At 33.4% G+C, this 16965-nt stretch overlaps 1 long non-coding RNA gene across 1 annotated transcript; it reads right to left on the reverse strand.

The window, feature by feature from the left end:
* Positions 1 to 2496: 2496 nt before the first annotated feature.
* LOC112698197 (uncharacterized) lies at positions 2497 to 5569 on the reverse strand. Its single transcript, XR_011861984.1, has 2 exons — positions 5386 to 5569; positions 2497 to 2988 (listed from the first exon to the last, which is right to left on the reverse strand). It is a non-coding gene; the product is annotated as an uncharacterized lncRNA (long non-coding RNA).
* Between the last annotated feature and the right edge of the window lie 11396 nt (positions 5570 to 16965).

The following is a 16965-nucleotide window of genomic DNA, read 5'->3' on the forward strand; positions in this document are numbered from 1 at the left end:
AATTTTTGTGATCGAATTGAGATTTTGGCCATATTCAATTCGATACGTGTACAAATTTATGGGTAAATGGGGATATGGGTTAGATTGAGATGAGGGTGATTTTGGTGGATAAATTTATTTAAAAATTAATATTTTTAATAGAAAGACGACTTTAAATTTTTTTAATGTTAAAGTCAATTTTTAAAATAAAAGATACCAAAAACTATTATATTTTGGGTAAAGTACTAAATTGGTCCCCTAGGTTTGGGCGTAATTCTGTTTTGTTCCTTAAGGTTTAAAGTGTTCTATTTGAATCCAAAACGTTTTCATTTAGCATCAATTTAGTCCCACAGTGAGGTCAAAATTCAATAATTAACAAAATGTCCTACATAACAACAGTTCAAGAATAAAATCGATAATCTGGAGAACAAGTACAAGCTCCAGAGGTACAAAATCAACCATTGATGCATCAATACATTTATTTATCATTTTCTTTAGTTTTATAAAAAATATTTTATTTATATTATAAAAAAATAATAAATAAATGTATTGATGTATCAATGGTTGATTTTATGCCTCTGGAGCTTGTACTTGTTCTCCAGATTATCGATTTTGTTCTTGTACTGTTGTTATGTAAGACATTTTGTTAATTATTTAATTTTGACCTCACTGTGGGACTAAATTGATGCTAAATGAAAACGTTTTGGATTCAAATAGAACACTTTAAACCTTAAGGAACAAAACAGAATTACGCCCAAACCTAGAGGACCAATTTAATACTTTACCCTTATATTTTCTATAAAAACTTTAAACACAAAGATCATAATTTATGGACTAAATTCTCAAAGTAATTCTTGAAATTCACACTGTACACTGATTTGGTCTATAAGATTTCATTTTACTATTGTTAGTTTTTAAGATTAAACTACTCCTGATACTATAATAATCTTTCGATCTTTTTTTAGCTGTAACTTAGGAATCAGATTAATGAGTTGGCACTCTTTTGCCACATTGCATAATGATAAAATGATATCATTTACTTTTAGCATTCAATCAACGTAAAATGACGTCGTTTGATAAAATAATTTATATACATATTTTGATTGGGTGTTTCTACTTTAATTGAGATATCAATAAAAATAAATGACATTATTTCGCTAATGGAATATCTAGTGTAGTAAGCAAATGTTAGTTCATCACTTCATTTATTAAGTCATTACTACTAAAAAGAGTTGAGAAACTATTAGAGCAACTCCAATGGCTAAAATATGAGGCTCTATTTCTAACAAAAGCATAGGCCAACCATTGAAAAAGAAGAAAAGAGAGTTCTGCGTGCTTTTCAAAAAAAAAAATGTCTCTAAGTAGAAATTTTTATTGTCCAATAATAATTTGTCACGTAACAAGTTATTATAAAAACAAATAATTATATTAAATAATTATATATCTATTTAATTAATAATTTATATTAATGACCTTAATTAGGAGAAAAAAATTTTGCACTGTATTATCAATTTCTTAAAGAAATGTCTAACTTCAGATAGTTGAAAAAAGACTTAATTCAACACATATGATAATTTCACAATACTTATTGTTAATTATAGAGTTCCACTATACTTTTTTTTAATATTGTGTATTTTACAAATTAGTTTAATCTCGAATTATATATTGTGCACTATTATTATATATGAAGTTATTAATTTTTTTGAAAATTAATATTTTTAATAGTAAATTATTTTTGAATTTATAAACTTTAATAATATTATTAAAAAATAGTAACTATATTAATTTTAATTATTTTAATTAATTAATTAATTAAATAGGGTCACAATAGGGACTAAAATTAGTTCCTCTATTAGAAAAAAAAAGAGACGCTTTAAGTTTCTATTTACTATTTATGAGGCAAAAATTAATATGGAGTTATTTTTTATAACAAATGGATCATAAATAGAGAATAAAATAAGTTTCCTCAGATGGTTTTATTGTATCCGAAATTCAATTTTAAAAACAACAATAATTTAATTAAAATCTTAAAAACTAAATCGATGGACGTTCTGAATTTTAGAGACTCCTATAGATATTTAGTCTTATGCCTTAAAAGTTTAACATCAAGAAATTAATTTCATATGACAATTCTCATAGTCTTATAAGTTTCCGTACAATTTTGCTGTGCTTCTTAGTTCTTAGATCTCATATATATGAAGAATCGGACTTCGTTGGGAACATGTCCCCATCGCCTGGCATATTGACACCTTAATTAGTTTACTATATATGAGTATGATAGTCATGTAAAGATTAATTACTTATTTATCATATTTTAAAGTGACCCCTATATTTTTTACATATTTTTAATTTATCCTGGACCTTAAAATATTTTCTTCACGCTAGAAGCTTCCTAGTTGATATGCATAACTAAGAGGGAACAAGAATCCAATTGAAAAAGGATAATTAAACATTTCCATTTGCATTCATATTCCAAAGTTAACACAAGAAAGATCCTTTACAATCTACAACTAGGTCTAGCTAGCCTCCAAACTAGATACGCTTATAAAATAATTAACAATTCCTTTGATCGGTTGATGTTGATACTGACATAACCATACCCATACTATTTATATTATATTGTAATATAATTGACCGAAGGAATACCGTAGCTTACCCCCCAACGGGGGAAAACAAAAGGAAAACAAGAGAAGAGAATCTAAACAAGACAGTGACATATATATATATATATAGCAAGAAGCCACCACTTGCATGTTTAGCATGTGACGATGATGAACGAGGATTCGAATTAATTAATTAGGAGAGATTATATTTATTTATTATATCACTAATATTAATTAATTGGGGGGTGGGTCCTTGTTGATGAGATGTTTTAGGGTGCGAAGGTTTCATTATTATTATTATTATTATTCAATTCCATGTTCACCCCGAACAGCCTCAGCATCCTCGAACCTGAACTTAAAGGGTTTCCCACCATTGTCGTTTCGTTCGCACCTTGGCACTCTCCACCTGTTACATTACCAGACGTGCATAAGCCTGTGCCTCAGTTAAGATCTGTGCTATTTAAATTTAAATATAAAAAGTTATTCTAACTATTCAAAAGGATTATTAAAATAGAAGATTAGTAAAATTATAAATATAAAAAGTTCATTATTATTGAATTTATAATTTTTATCCTATATAAGTTATATTATCTTGATTACAAAAATATTAAGCTTTCACTTTTTATTTTACTAATTTTTTATTTTAGAAAAACTTGATACTAATACATTATTTGAGACGGTGAATGTGACATCAAATTGCATTCAAATCTCTACCAAGAAAGCAATCCCTACCAAAAAAAATTGCATTCAAATTGTCTTGTTTGGAAAAAAGCATAAAGAAAGAAGGAGCGTATTAGAATTACAACAGGATTATAAATCAGTATAATTTATTATTTTTAGTTAGTAATTAATTAATAATATTTAAAAATATTGAATAAAAATATAAAACAAAATTATTAAATAAAATTAGACTATTAACTAACATAATAACTAATGTAAATTAAAATTCCTTATCTTATTTTTTTTTAAATTATATATGCCAACAATAGTGTATGTTTTAGAATGGGAATGACGTTGATAACATATTTTTCTTCAGTAATAAATGATGTTTGTTGATTTCTCATTCAAAAATCTTCAATCGGATAAAATTTAAAATTCCTGCTGACGAAATAGAAGGCAGCAACCAGCAAGCTAAACAAGTTGCAGAGTGCTTTAATTTGTTTGTAATAGAAACAAAAAGTGACCTTTAATTTGTCTTTATCTGTTTTTTCCTACTTCGTTAAATTTCGGTCACATGGTTCACGCACCTAGCGCACGAAACCTGCAGATTTTAAGGTACAATCTGAATTCTGATATCTGAGCAGATAAGGACCCAAATTATACATGACCCAAATTTCTCCCAATTACTTCCTTGAAACTACAACAGTAATTCTCAACCAAAAAGAACCTTCATGATTACCATTATTGCATTTTAAGCTATGTTCTTTGAATCCAATTTTTTATTTTTATTTTTTAATCTGGCAAGGCAGCAAACACACTTTACTCGCAAAAGTCATGTATACGTGGATTTTGTAATTATCATTCTTTCTGTTTTTCACACTCCATATTACGTTCTTTTTCTCAGTTAGTGTCTACTGTGCCACCGAAAGTGGATAAGGAAATTTTCTACTACACTTTTTTTTTTTTTCAGACAAACGTAGCATTACAAAGTGCACCACAACGGAAGAAAAGCAACACGATAAATTAAAAAAAAAAGAATTTGAAGGGGTTGAGTTCTGATAGAATCATTAATCCAAATGTCAAAATAATTTAGATAAGATACTCTTTATTTTTGTTAAAATAAAAAAATAATTTTTATACTATTTTTTAATTTATTTTTTATACATTTCTTTTTTTTATGGTATAACTTTTAATAAAAAGGATAAAATATATACAAAAGAAGTATATACAAAATGTGCATATAACATTATTTAGAAAAAAAAATTAATACTTGCATAAAGTAATGGACCATTATTTAATTATACTTTCTCGAAAAGAAAGTATGAAGAACAAATATTGTATAGTCAATATTGTAGTCAATATTAAAAATAAAAATATCTAAGATTCAATAAAAAAATTTAGAATATTATTTATATCCTAAAATTAATTATTAAAATTAATTATTATTTATTTATATATAAATATATATTGTTAAATTTATTTTTAATATATATTTTATATTATAATATATATTTTATAATAATAACAAATTTTAATAATTAATTTTAATATAATTAAAAATATATAAATTTAAACTCTGCAAAAATTTATTTTTAATTAATTTTATAATTGTTTCTTAAAAAAATGTTACTTAGATTATTTTTTTCCTAAATAATAAATTTATTATTATAACTTTTTTAGTTAGAGTACATAAAATGTACATAGTATATAAAGTGTAATAACATCTTATATACTATGTACTCTTTATATATTTTTACTACAAAAATTATAATGATAAATCTATTATTCATAACAAAATAATTTTGGTAACAATAATGAATTTATTTAATAATTTACTATAATATTGGCAAAAATTAGTTAATATGCTTAGATTTGTTGTCTAAATATATTAAAATTTTAAGGTAAAAACTCTTCTGCAGTGAATTTCATATGAAGTTGATAGTTGAGAGTCGTTAAATAATTTGATTCGTTTGATTAAATTTTTATCTAACGACTCTCAATTATCAATTTTATGTGAAGATGACTGCAGCTGAATTTTCACCTAAGTTGAAAGGTAATATTTTCTTATTCCTACCGTTTTTAAAAGCAGAATATCTAATGAATGGGTAGTTAAGAAATGATGATGAAGAGTAGAGGAAGAAACCTGCATGAAGAAAATATTCATCAGAATGATAGGATGAGGAGAATGGATGTTGGTGGTGGGACGTAGGATAAGAAGGCGCAGGATAGCACCCCACAGAAACAGAAACAGCAGCATCACTCACCACCACACTCTTACTGTTGCCATCACCACCACTGGTACCCTCATCCCTCCTCCTCCTCCTCTTCCCCCTCCCTCTAGCCGCCGGAGGCATGGTCCCAGCATCGCGGCCCCTCCAACTAATAAAGAAATTATTTGGATGGAGGCGGTGCCTCTTGAACAAAACGACGTCGCCAGCAGAAAGGTGGTTTTCCCTAACGTAGCGGCCCCATCCTTTGGTGAGAACATAGCTCTGGCTGCTGCTCCAATAGCAGTAACGGAACTTCCATTGTTTTCCTGATTGGTCCTCGAAATTCAGAAGCAGGCCCTTCCCTTCGGCCGAGTATCCGTGGGCGCCGGTCGGAAAATGCGCCTCCGCGTGGGACTTTGGGACGACGAGGCGGTTGAGCATCCCAACGTCGCTTGGAGTAAGAACCTTCTCGAACATCAGCTCCTTATTATTATTCATTTCATCTTCATTGATATTATCTTTTGCTTCTTCTTGTTGTTGCTGAGTCCACCGTTGGGGTGTTTCTGATGATGACATTCTTTTATGAATTGTTATGTTTGTGAGGTGCAGATCAGAATTGAATAGATAGAGAAAAGATCGAGTGAGTTTAGAAAGAGGGGGCAGAGGAGAATGGGGCTTACTATTTAATTTCATGGAACTTCAATTCAGCCACATAACGCTTATATATACACATTTGCGGCTGTCTCTATGTACACTGTGTACACACGCATATCTATGTTACTACCCGGAGTCCCGCACTAGTCTCTCTGCCTTCTTTTTTTTTAACGCAAGATAACTGATCTCTTCTAATTTAACAAATTTTGTTTTATGATGACAACATTTCGTCTTTTCTTATAACTTTTTATCCAAATAAATTTTTCAAAAAAATTATGTGAATCAAAATTGTATTTAACATAATTTTTTATTATATATTAAATTGACAATATTAAAAAAATTAACATGTACAAAAATAAATTTTTAAATATATTCTTAACTATTTTTATTATTATTAAAATAAAATAAAATAAATAATTGCTAAAAAGAATTTTTTTAATAATATTTATTCTTATTTTGATTATATCATGTGTAAAATTTAATTAAAAATTTGAAAAATATTTGATTATATTTCTTATAAAATTTGATTCTAAATAGAATATATAGTTTAAGTAAATATAAATATAAATATAAATATAAAATTATTTTGCATTACTATTCGAGTGGTTAATAAATAATTAATTTCTTTTATTCTTATGTCATGGTTGTATATATTGACTAATAGCTAGTACTCTGGTAATAAATTTATATCGTAAAAGAATTTATACTTATATATACAGAGGTAATGTCTAATTTAGTTTTTGAATTTTTTATCATCAATTAACTCAGTTCTTTAATTTTGTAAATAATTAAATAGGTTTTTAAAATTTTAATTTGTAAATTTTTGTTTGTTCCTAATCTCAACTGCACAACATTAATATAGACAGTTAAGTATTAACACAACATTCGATATAATTAAATTGATGTCCTAAATTATTTAGTTGCATGTATTTTAGTCTCTTCTACTATAAAATCTTAACCTCAAAATTATGCTACAATTATTCTTTGATAAAATTTTTACCAAACCAAGCACATAAGACATAATCTATCAAAAGTACTCCTCTAATTTTTCATAAACTACAAATACAAGTACATCATTTTTTTTATTTACTAAATACAAAATAAGACATCTTTAAAAAATTTTACCAAACCAAACTTTTATCTTCATCTTTTTTTGTAATTTGACGACAAATTCGAAGGCTACTTTAATTCAACCCTTTGAAGTTTTGTTAAGACACATAAATTGAAACAAGTTTGACGAAATTTTGTGGAGCTGAACTAGTTCAAACTTTTAAATTTTCTTCTTTTTTTTTCTCTCATCATGAACTTGTAAATTGGACGACTTTGTCTAGTTTTAGTTCAATATCGAATGGAAGTGCTGCAATAGCAATACTTGGAATTTAAATCATTGTCACACCGGAATGCAAACTTATTTGCGTCCTCTGCTATTAACCATTCAATGAAGAGTTTGTTAAAGATGCTGTAAAAAATACTCGTTAAAAAATCACAAGGGAAAGTTGTACCATGGAAAAAAAAATCAATTTATTAATTAAAATAAAAAGTTCAAAAAATTTTCAGAAGTATGCATATCCAAAAGAGAAGAGGAGAAGATGAAGATTGTGGTGTGATTTTGCAGGTTAAAATTTTATATATATAGTGGTGGAGTAGTGACTAAAATAAATCGATTGAATTAAGTAATTTTAGAACACTAATTTAATTATATTAAATGTTAAGTTGACACTCAGAGTCCACGTAAACATGAAAACACTAGGTTAATGACCGTTGAATTAGAAACAGAGAAAAATTTACGCATTAAAATTTCAAACGCTTACTTGATCATTTCTAAAAGTGATGGACTATTTTGATTCGCACTGAAAATGTCAAAAACTAATTTTAAACATTATCTGCTTTTATATATATATATATATATATATATATATATATATATATATATATATATATATTCTAATTAAGCTAGACATAAACATTGAAATTATTGCCAAATAGAGCTTAACATGTGTGTCTAAATGAATGTTACATTTTACTAGGTAAATAACATATGGTGTAATTTGGGGTCCCATGTTACTAATTTGGCTAACAAATCAAGTGTTTGGGCCCCTTAATTCTCCATCGCCCTTCCTCAGTCCTTAATCCTACTCCTACGGCTAAATAGAGTCATAATCATGATACCAATATCATAATAAACAGATAATCGCTCTTTCATAATATATATTCGTTTCCGTGCCCTTTCTCATCCAATCGCCGGCCTATCTATGATATCACTTTAATTTATTTGTACACCGAATTCCAGTTTTTGTTTCTGTTTCACCCTTAATTTTTCATTACCCATCACCCATCGGTTACTTTTGTATTATTATTATTATTATTATTATTAGTTTTTTAAGTACTATTATTTTTGTTCTTGCTTTGATCAAATCAATCTCATATGGTCGGTTAGTGTGCAAAAAGGTCATCGGACCAAATTTTAACTCATGCTTTGCTGGACTGTTATTAGTTTGGTTTGTAAGTGACATGTTTTATATTATATTGAAAGGGTTAAAGTAGTTTTGAGCATGCAATTCTATATATATATATATATATATATAGAGGATGTTAATATATTTTAAATATAGTGGATTATTATAGTAATTATTACTAAAAAATTGAATAGAAAATAAAAAATAACATTTTACCTGTTTTTGCCAAATTATACTTGCAAGATATAGCTCGACAGTCTTCATACCGGCAAGATAATCTTCTTATGATGATTATAGCTTGGTCGACAAAAGCAGGAGATGTGAGTACTTGTAAATGCATTTCGACGTTCAAGTAAGTATAGTGTATATTTTGATTAAATTAAATGACTTAATCTTGGAATATTAAAATCATACCTTCACCTCTTTACCTAGGGATTTGTATAGGTGTTTTGGTATTGTAACAGTCTTTGATATTATGTTCGTTAATTGGTTATGATTATAAAAGTAAACAAAGGAAAGAAAATCGACATTATCATATTAGAAAGTGAGTATTCGTTTTATGACTATTACAACCGAGTTATAATGGGTAGATCATTATCTAAAAAATATTTCTCTTTGCAAAAAAATTGTTCTTGTATAGATTGGCTTGACCTTCTCAAGTACAGCTCGTCCTTTTGGTAACCTCTTCAAGATTTTCAAGTAGGATGATATACCTGCACAAAACATTTTGATGCTCAAGTCAGTGTATAAAATACTTTGCTTAAGTCAATAGGAATGAATTCTTAGAACATACATCTGTCCTTCATGTTGATGTTATTTTATAGACTTGAGTATACCTCATAGCCATTTATCGGTTATAATTTTATAAATCATGAAACCTCTTACACGGTTCATAGCATTCATGTAGTGACGGTAAGACTCTAGATTTTTAAAAATTAATTTATGCGATTAATTAAGATTTATGATATTTATTTATGATTTATATTTTTAGAAAATTATCTTATGAACAGGTAATTAAAGCTAAGTATGAGATTGTGAGTTTTAAATCAATTAGTACTTATATAATTTTTATAGTAATCAGATATTTTTTTAATTATGATTTGAAGTTTTAGTAATTGAAAGATAATAAAAATTTTGTATGTTATATTTTGAATGTTTAGACTTTGTACTTTATTTTATGAACAAAGGAAAATCTATTGATTACCTCTAATTTTGAATTAGAGTATTTATTTAAAAAATAATTTTGTAAGTGAAAATAAATAGTATTCTCAAGAGTAATTATATAGAACTATATTTGGTTTTCAATTATTACTCTATACCTTAATTTTATTATTTTTTCCTAAAAGAAACCCTAATATACACTCACTGTAACCCTAACATACCGCATACTCACACTTCCTCCCAAAATCCTAGTCGTCACCCCTTCTTTCCCCAAAACACACGCACACGCACACGCACACACGAACAACAACACATACACATGCTAAGATGGAGAAGGAGAGATGAGAGGGGGAGAGGAAGAGGACGGCGCCAGCAGGGCTGGGAGCCGCCGTCGCCGTCACTGTTGAAAAGGAGAGAGAGAGAGAGAGAGAGAGACATGCACACGCACACGCACACACACGCGCACACGCACACGCACACGCACACACGAACAACAACACATACACATGCTAAGATGGAGAAGGAGAGATGAGAGGGGGAGAGGAAGAGGACGGCGCCAGCAGGGCTGGGAGCCGCCGTCGCCGTCACTGTTGAAGGAGAGAGAGAGAGAGAGAGAGCTGCTGCCATTGCCACCATTTGCCGTCGTTGGGAAGTGTCGCCAAAGAGTCCACGCGAGAGAGAAGGAGGCACAGAGGGAGGAGCTGCCGCTGTCATTCATGGAGCTATCTTCACGCGTCGCCATCACCATTCTTGCAAGTTGCCGCTGTTGTCGCTGTTCAGTTGCCACCGTGCCTTCATTCCCGTCATCGAGCCATTTCTCAGTCATTACCGGAGTTACATTGCCGCTGTTGGTAGCAGATGAGGCCGACGCCATCAAGACCACCTTTCAGTCCGCCGTTCTGGCCGCCGAAATTGCTGGGAACTTGCTCCCGCTTCTTCTGGCTCTATTCAGACCTCATTGTCATGTCTATGGTCGACGAAAGAACTGCCGGAGGTGCTGCTGCCCTATAGTGATTATATATATATATATATAACAATTCTTAAACTCCTCTAGTGAGATCGTGTGGTTAGGTTCTCACTCCTTACAGCCTTATGCTTTTTCAGAAAATAGATGAGAAAACCGATGAAGAATCTTCTGAGCTTTTGATCGTGCTTTTCTTTGAAGTATTATCTTAGTTATTGTTTTTCCTTGTCATTATTATTATATTTTTGAAAAAAGGGTCATAAGGCGAGCATTGATCACTACTATTAAATGGATTTTGATTATATATATATCCTTCTATAACAATTCTTAAATTCCTCTGGTGAGACCGTGTGGTTAGATTCTCATCCCCTACAGCCTTACCCTTTTTCAGGAACCAGACAAGGAAGCCAATGAAGATTTTACTAAGCTTTTGATTGCGCTTTTCTTTAATGTATTATGTTAGTTATTGATTTTTCCTCGCTGTTATTATTATATTTTTATCAAGAGGGATATAAATATTTGATTTGATGGATTTTTATATACATATATGCTTGTAGTTGTTATTCTTGTGAATGTAAAGTGTGATGAGATGTATTTGTGTGTATATATCTATTTTATATGTATGTATGTAAGTATAAAAGAAAAAGTATCTCCAGTTTTTCAAATAAATGTCGATGCGATTTTCAGTCCAAAGCTCCTACTATGTAAATGTATGATTTAAAGTGGTCGTAATGTCCTCGCTATTAGAGTGGCGCAGCCAGAAGCATGACATTATGATAGTAAGGATGTTACATTATGGTATCAGAGTAGTCTTTCTATAGAGCCTGAGGAATGGACTGATTATACTTCAATTGCATACTCTGAGCATCTATCATGTTGTAGCTCCTGTCCAGATGACAAGAGTTAGAACTTTATGTATATGAATGTCTATTGGTTTAACTCTGTTAGTCTACCGTGCATATTTTGTGGTATTCGGTTTGGCTAACCTAATGCTATTGGTTTGTGTATTTGGGAATGCTAATGGATTGTCATAGAAGAAATAGAAGTAATAAGTTATGTGAATCATGGGATTTTAAAATGTTAAGTATTCTTCTTCGATTGGTTGGAGTTGACGAATGCACTTTGATCGTGTCGCGTGATCTTACGAATCGTTTTTCCTTCTATTCTTTGTTTGTGAATTTCTTGTTTCATTGCCTTTTCTTGAAAAGCCATTAATTCTTTTGCTTTGTGTCTTGCATTTGTGGTGCGCGAAATTGTGAACTATACTTTTTCACAACTCTCATAATCCCCGGTAATGGCTCCAAAAACGTGGTAGCTCAATACCATGGCATTACACAACTTCGCACAACTAACCAGCAAGTGCACTGGGTCGTCCAAGTAATAAACCTTACGTGAGTAAGGGTCGATCCCACGGAGATTGTTAGTATTGAAGCAAGCTATGGTCATCTTGTAAATCTTAGTCAGGCAAACTCAAATGTATATGGTGATGAACGAAAATAACATAAAGGTAAAGATAGAGATACTTATGTAATTCATTGGTAGGAACTTCAGATAAGCGCATGAAGATGCCTTCCCTTCCGTCTCTCTGCTTTCCTACTGTCTTCATCCAATCCTTCTTACTCCTTTCCATGGCAAGCTTAAGCAAGGGTTTCACCGTTGTCAGTGGCTACCTCCCATCCTCTCAGTGAAAGCGATTGCATATGCTCTGTCACAGCATAGCGGAATTCATCTGTCGGTTCTCAATCAGGCCGGAATAGAATCCAGTGATTCTTTTACGTCTGTCACTAACGCCCCGCCCTCAGGAGTTTGAAGCACGTCACAGTCATTCAGTCATTGAATCCTACTCAGAATACCACAGACAAGGTTAGACCTTCCGGATTCTCTTGAATGCCGCCATCAGTTCTCGCCTATACCACGAAGACTCTGATCTCACGGAATGGTTGGCTCGTTTGTCAGACGAGCACTCGGTTGTCAGGCGATCAACCATGCATCGTGCAATCAGGAATCCAAGAGATATTCACTAGGGCCTTGATCGCTTGTAGAACAAGAGTGGTTGTCAGTCACCTTGTTCATAGGTGAGAATGATGATGAGTGTCACGGATCATCACATTCATCAAGTTGAAGAACAAGTGATATCTTGGATAAAGAACAAGCGGAATTGAATGGAAGAACAATAGTAATTGCATTAATACTCGAGATACAGCAGAGCTCCACACCTTAATCTATGGTGTGTAGAAACTCCACCGTTGAAAATACATAAGCATAAGGTCTAGGCATGGCCGAATGGCCAGCCTCCCAATGATCTAAGATAGCATACCAAATGAAGATAGCTACCAAAGTCTTCTAATACAATAGTAAAAGGTCCTACTTATAAGAACTAGTAGCCTAAGGTGTACAGAAATGAGTTAATGACATAAAAATCCACTTCCGGGCCCACTTGGTGTGTGCTTGGGCTGAGCAATGAAGCAAATTTCGTGCAGAGACTCCTCTTGGAGTTAAACGCCAGTTCTAGTGCCAGTTTGGGCGTTTAACTCCCATTTGGGTGCCAGTTCCAGCGTTTAACGCTGGGATTTCTGAGGGTGACTTTGAACGCCGGTTTGGGCCATCAAATCTTGGGCAAAGTATGGACTATCATATATTGCTGGAAATCCCAGGATGTCTACTTTCCAACGCCGTTGAGAGCGCGCCAATTGGGCTTCTGTAGCTCCAGAAAATCCACTTCGAGTGCAGGGAGGTCAGAATCCAACAGCATCTGCAGTCCTTTTTGGCCTCTGAATCAGATTTTTGCTCAGGTCCCTCAATTTCAGCCAGAAAATACCTGAAATCACAGAAAAACACACAAACTCATAGTAAAGTCCAGAAAAGTGAATTTTAACTAAAAACTAATAAAAATATACTAAAAACTAACTAGATCATATCAAAAACATACTAAAAACAATGCCAAAAAGTATACAAATTATCCGCTCATCACAACACCAAACTTAAATTGTTGCTTGTCCCCAAGCAACTAAAAATCAAGCAAGATAAAAAGAAGAGAATATGCAATGAATTCCAAAAACATCTGTGAAGATCAGTATTAATTAGATGAGCGGGGCTTTTAACTTTTTGCCTCTGAATAGTTTTGGCATCTCACTCTATCCTTTGAAATTCAGAATGATTGGCTTCTTTAGGAACTCAGAGTCCAGATAGTGTTAATGATTCTCTTAGTAAAGTATGATGATTCTTGAACATAGCTATTTATTGAGTCTTGGCTGTGGCCCAAAGCACTCTGTCTTCCAGTATTACCACCGGATACATACATGCCACAGACACATAATTGGGTGAACCTTTTCAGATTGTGACTCAGCTTTGCTAAAGTCCCCAATTAGAGGTGTCCAGGGTTCTTAAGCACACTCTTATTTGCCTTGGATCACAACTCTTTATTTCTCTATATATATATTTTTTTCGTTTTTTTTTCGATTTTTCTCTTTTTTTTTTGAATAGCTTTTTCTTGCTTCAAGAATCATTTTAATGATTTTTCAGATCCTCAGTAACATGTCTCCTTTTTCATCATTCTTTCAAGAGCCAACATTCATGAACCACAAATTTAAGATACATATGCACTGTTTAAGCATACATTCAGTGAACAAAAATATTGCCACCACATCAAAATAATTAAACTGTTATAAAATTCAAAATTCATGCAATTCTTCCTTTTTCAATTAAACACATTTTTATTAAAGAAAGGTGATGGATTCATAGGACATTCATAACTTTAAGGCATAGACACTAAGACACTAATGATCACAAGACACAAACATGGATAAACATAAGCATAAAATTCGAAAAACAGAAGAATAAAGAACAAGGAAATCAAAGAACGGGTCCACCTTAGTGATGGCGGCTCTTTCTTGCTCTTGAAGATCCTATGGAGTGCTTGAGCTCCTCAATGTCTCTTCCTTGTCTTTGTTGCTCCTCCCTCATGATTCTTTGATCTTCTCTAATCTCATGAAGGATGATGGAGTGTTCTTGATGCTCCACCCTTAGTTGTCCCATGTTGGAACTCAATTCTCCTAGGGAGGTGTTTAGTTGCTCCCAATAGTTTTGTGGAGGAAAGTGCATCCCTTGAGGAATCTCAGGGATTTCATGATGAGTGGGATCTCTTGTGTGCTCCATCCTCTTCTTAGTGATGGGCTTGTCCTCCTCAATGGGGGTGTCTCCCTCTATGTCAACTCCAACTGAATAACAGAGGTGACAAATGAGATGAGGAAAGGCTAACCTTGCCAAGGTAGAGGACTTGTCCGCCACCTTATAGAGTTCTTGGGCTATAACCTCATGAACCTCTATTTCTTCTCCAATCATGATGCTATGGATCATGATAGCCCGGTCTATGATAACTTCGGACCGGTTGCTAGTGGGAATGATTGAGCGTTGTATGAACTCTAACCATCCTCTAGCCACGGGTTTGAGGTCATGCCTTCTTAATTGGACCGGCTTTCCCCTTGAATCTTGCTTCCATTGTGCGCCCTCTTCACATATGACTGTGAGGACTTGGTCCAACCTTTGATCAAAGTTGACCCTTCTTGTGTAAGGATGTTCATCTCCTTGCATCATAGGCAAGTTGAACGCCACCCTCACACTCTCCGGACTAAAATCCAAGTATTTCCCCCGAACCATAGTAAGATAATTCTTTGGATTCGGGTTCACACTTTGGTCATGGTTCTTGGTGATCCATGCATTGGCATAGAACTCTTGAACCATCAAGATTCTGACTTGTTGAATGGGGTTGGTAAGAACTTCCCAACCTCTTCTTCGGATCTCATGTCGGATCTCCGGATATTCACCCTTTTTGAGTGAAAAGGGGACCTCGGGGATCACCTTCTTCAAGGCCACAACTTCATAGAAGTGGTCTTGATGCACCCTTGAGATGAACCTATCCATCTCCCATGACTCGGAGGTGGAAGCTTTTGCCTTCCCTTTCCTCTTTCTAGAGGTTTCTCCGGCCTTGGATGCCATAAATGGTTATGGAAAAACAAAAAGCAATGCTTTTACCACACCAAACTTAAAATGTTTGCTTGTCCTCGAGCAAAAGAAGAGAGAAGAGAGTAGTAGAAGAAGAAGAAATGAGGAAGAGGGAGATGGTGGTGTGTTCGGCCAAAGAGGGGGAGAAGTGGTGTTTAGGTTGTGTGAAAATGAAGGGTTGAAGAAGGGTATATATAGGAGAGAGGGGGGTAATGGTTCGGCCATTATGGGTGGGTTTGGGAGGGAAAGTGGTTTGAATTTGAAGGGTGAGGTTGGTGGGGATTTATGAAGGATGGATGTGAGTGGTGAAGAGAAAGATGGGATTTGATAGGTGAAGGGTTTTTGGGGAAGAGGTGTTGAGGTGATTGGTGAATGGGGGAAGAAGAGAGAGAGTGGTGGTGGGGTCCTGTGGGGTCCACAGATCCTGTGGTGTCAAGGAAAAGTCATCCCTGCACCAAATGGCATCAAAATTCACGTTTTGAGCCAATTCTGGCGTTAAACGCCAGGCTGGTGCCCATTCCTGGCGTTTAACGCCAGGTTCTTGCCCTTTCCTGGCGTTTAACGCCAGTCTGGTGCCCCTTTCTGGCGTTAAACGCCCAGAATGGTGCCAGACTGGGCGTTAAACGCCCAACTGCTAGGCTTACTGGCGTTTAAACGCCAGCAGCATCTTCCTCCAGGGTGTGCTGTTTTTCTTCCTGTTTTTCATTCTGTTTTTGCTTTTTCAATTAATTTTGTGACTTCTCATGATCATCAACCTACAAAAAAGATAAAATAACAAAAGAAAATAATTAAATATAAAACATTGGGTTGCCTCCCAACAAGCGCTTCTTTAGTGTCATTAGCTTGACAGAGGACTCTCATGGAGCCTCAGAAATGCTCAGAACCGTGTTGGAACCTCCCAACACCAAACTTAGAGTTTGAATGTGGGGGTTCAACACCAAACTTAGAGTTTGGTTGTGGCCTCCCAACACCAAACTTAGAGTTTGACTGTGGGGGCTCTGTTTGGCTCTGTTTTGAGAGAAGCTCTTCATGCTTCCTCTCCATGATGACAGAGGGATATCCTTGGGCCTTAAACACCAAGGATTCTTCATTCACTTGAATGATCAACTCTCCTCTATCAACATCAATCACAGCCTTTGCTGTGGCTAGGAAGGGTCTGCCAAGGATGATGGATTCATCCATGCACTTCCCAGTCTCTAGGACTATGAAATCAGTAGGGATGTAATGGTCTTCAATCTTCACCAAAACATCCTCTACAAGTCCATAAGCTTGTTTTC

The sequence above is a fragment of the Arachis hypogaea genome, chromosome 6 (assembly GCF_003086295.3).
Source record: "Arachis hypogaea cultivar Tifrunner chromosome 6, arahy.Tifrunner.gnm2.J5K5, whole genome shotgun sequence".
NCBI lineage: Eukaryota > Viridiplantae > Streptophyta > Magnoliopsida > Fabales > Fabaceae > Arachis > Arachis hypogaea.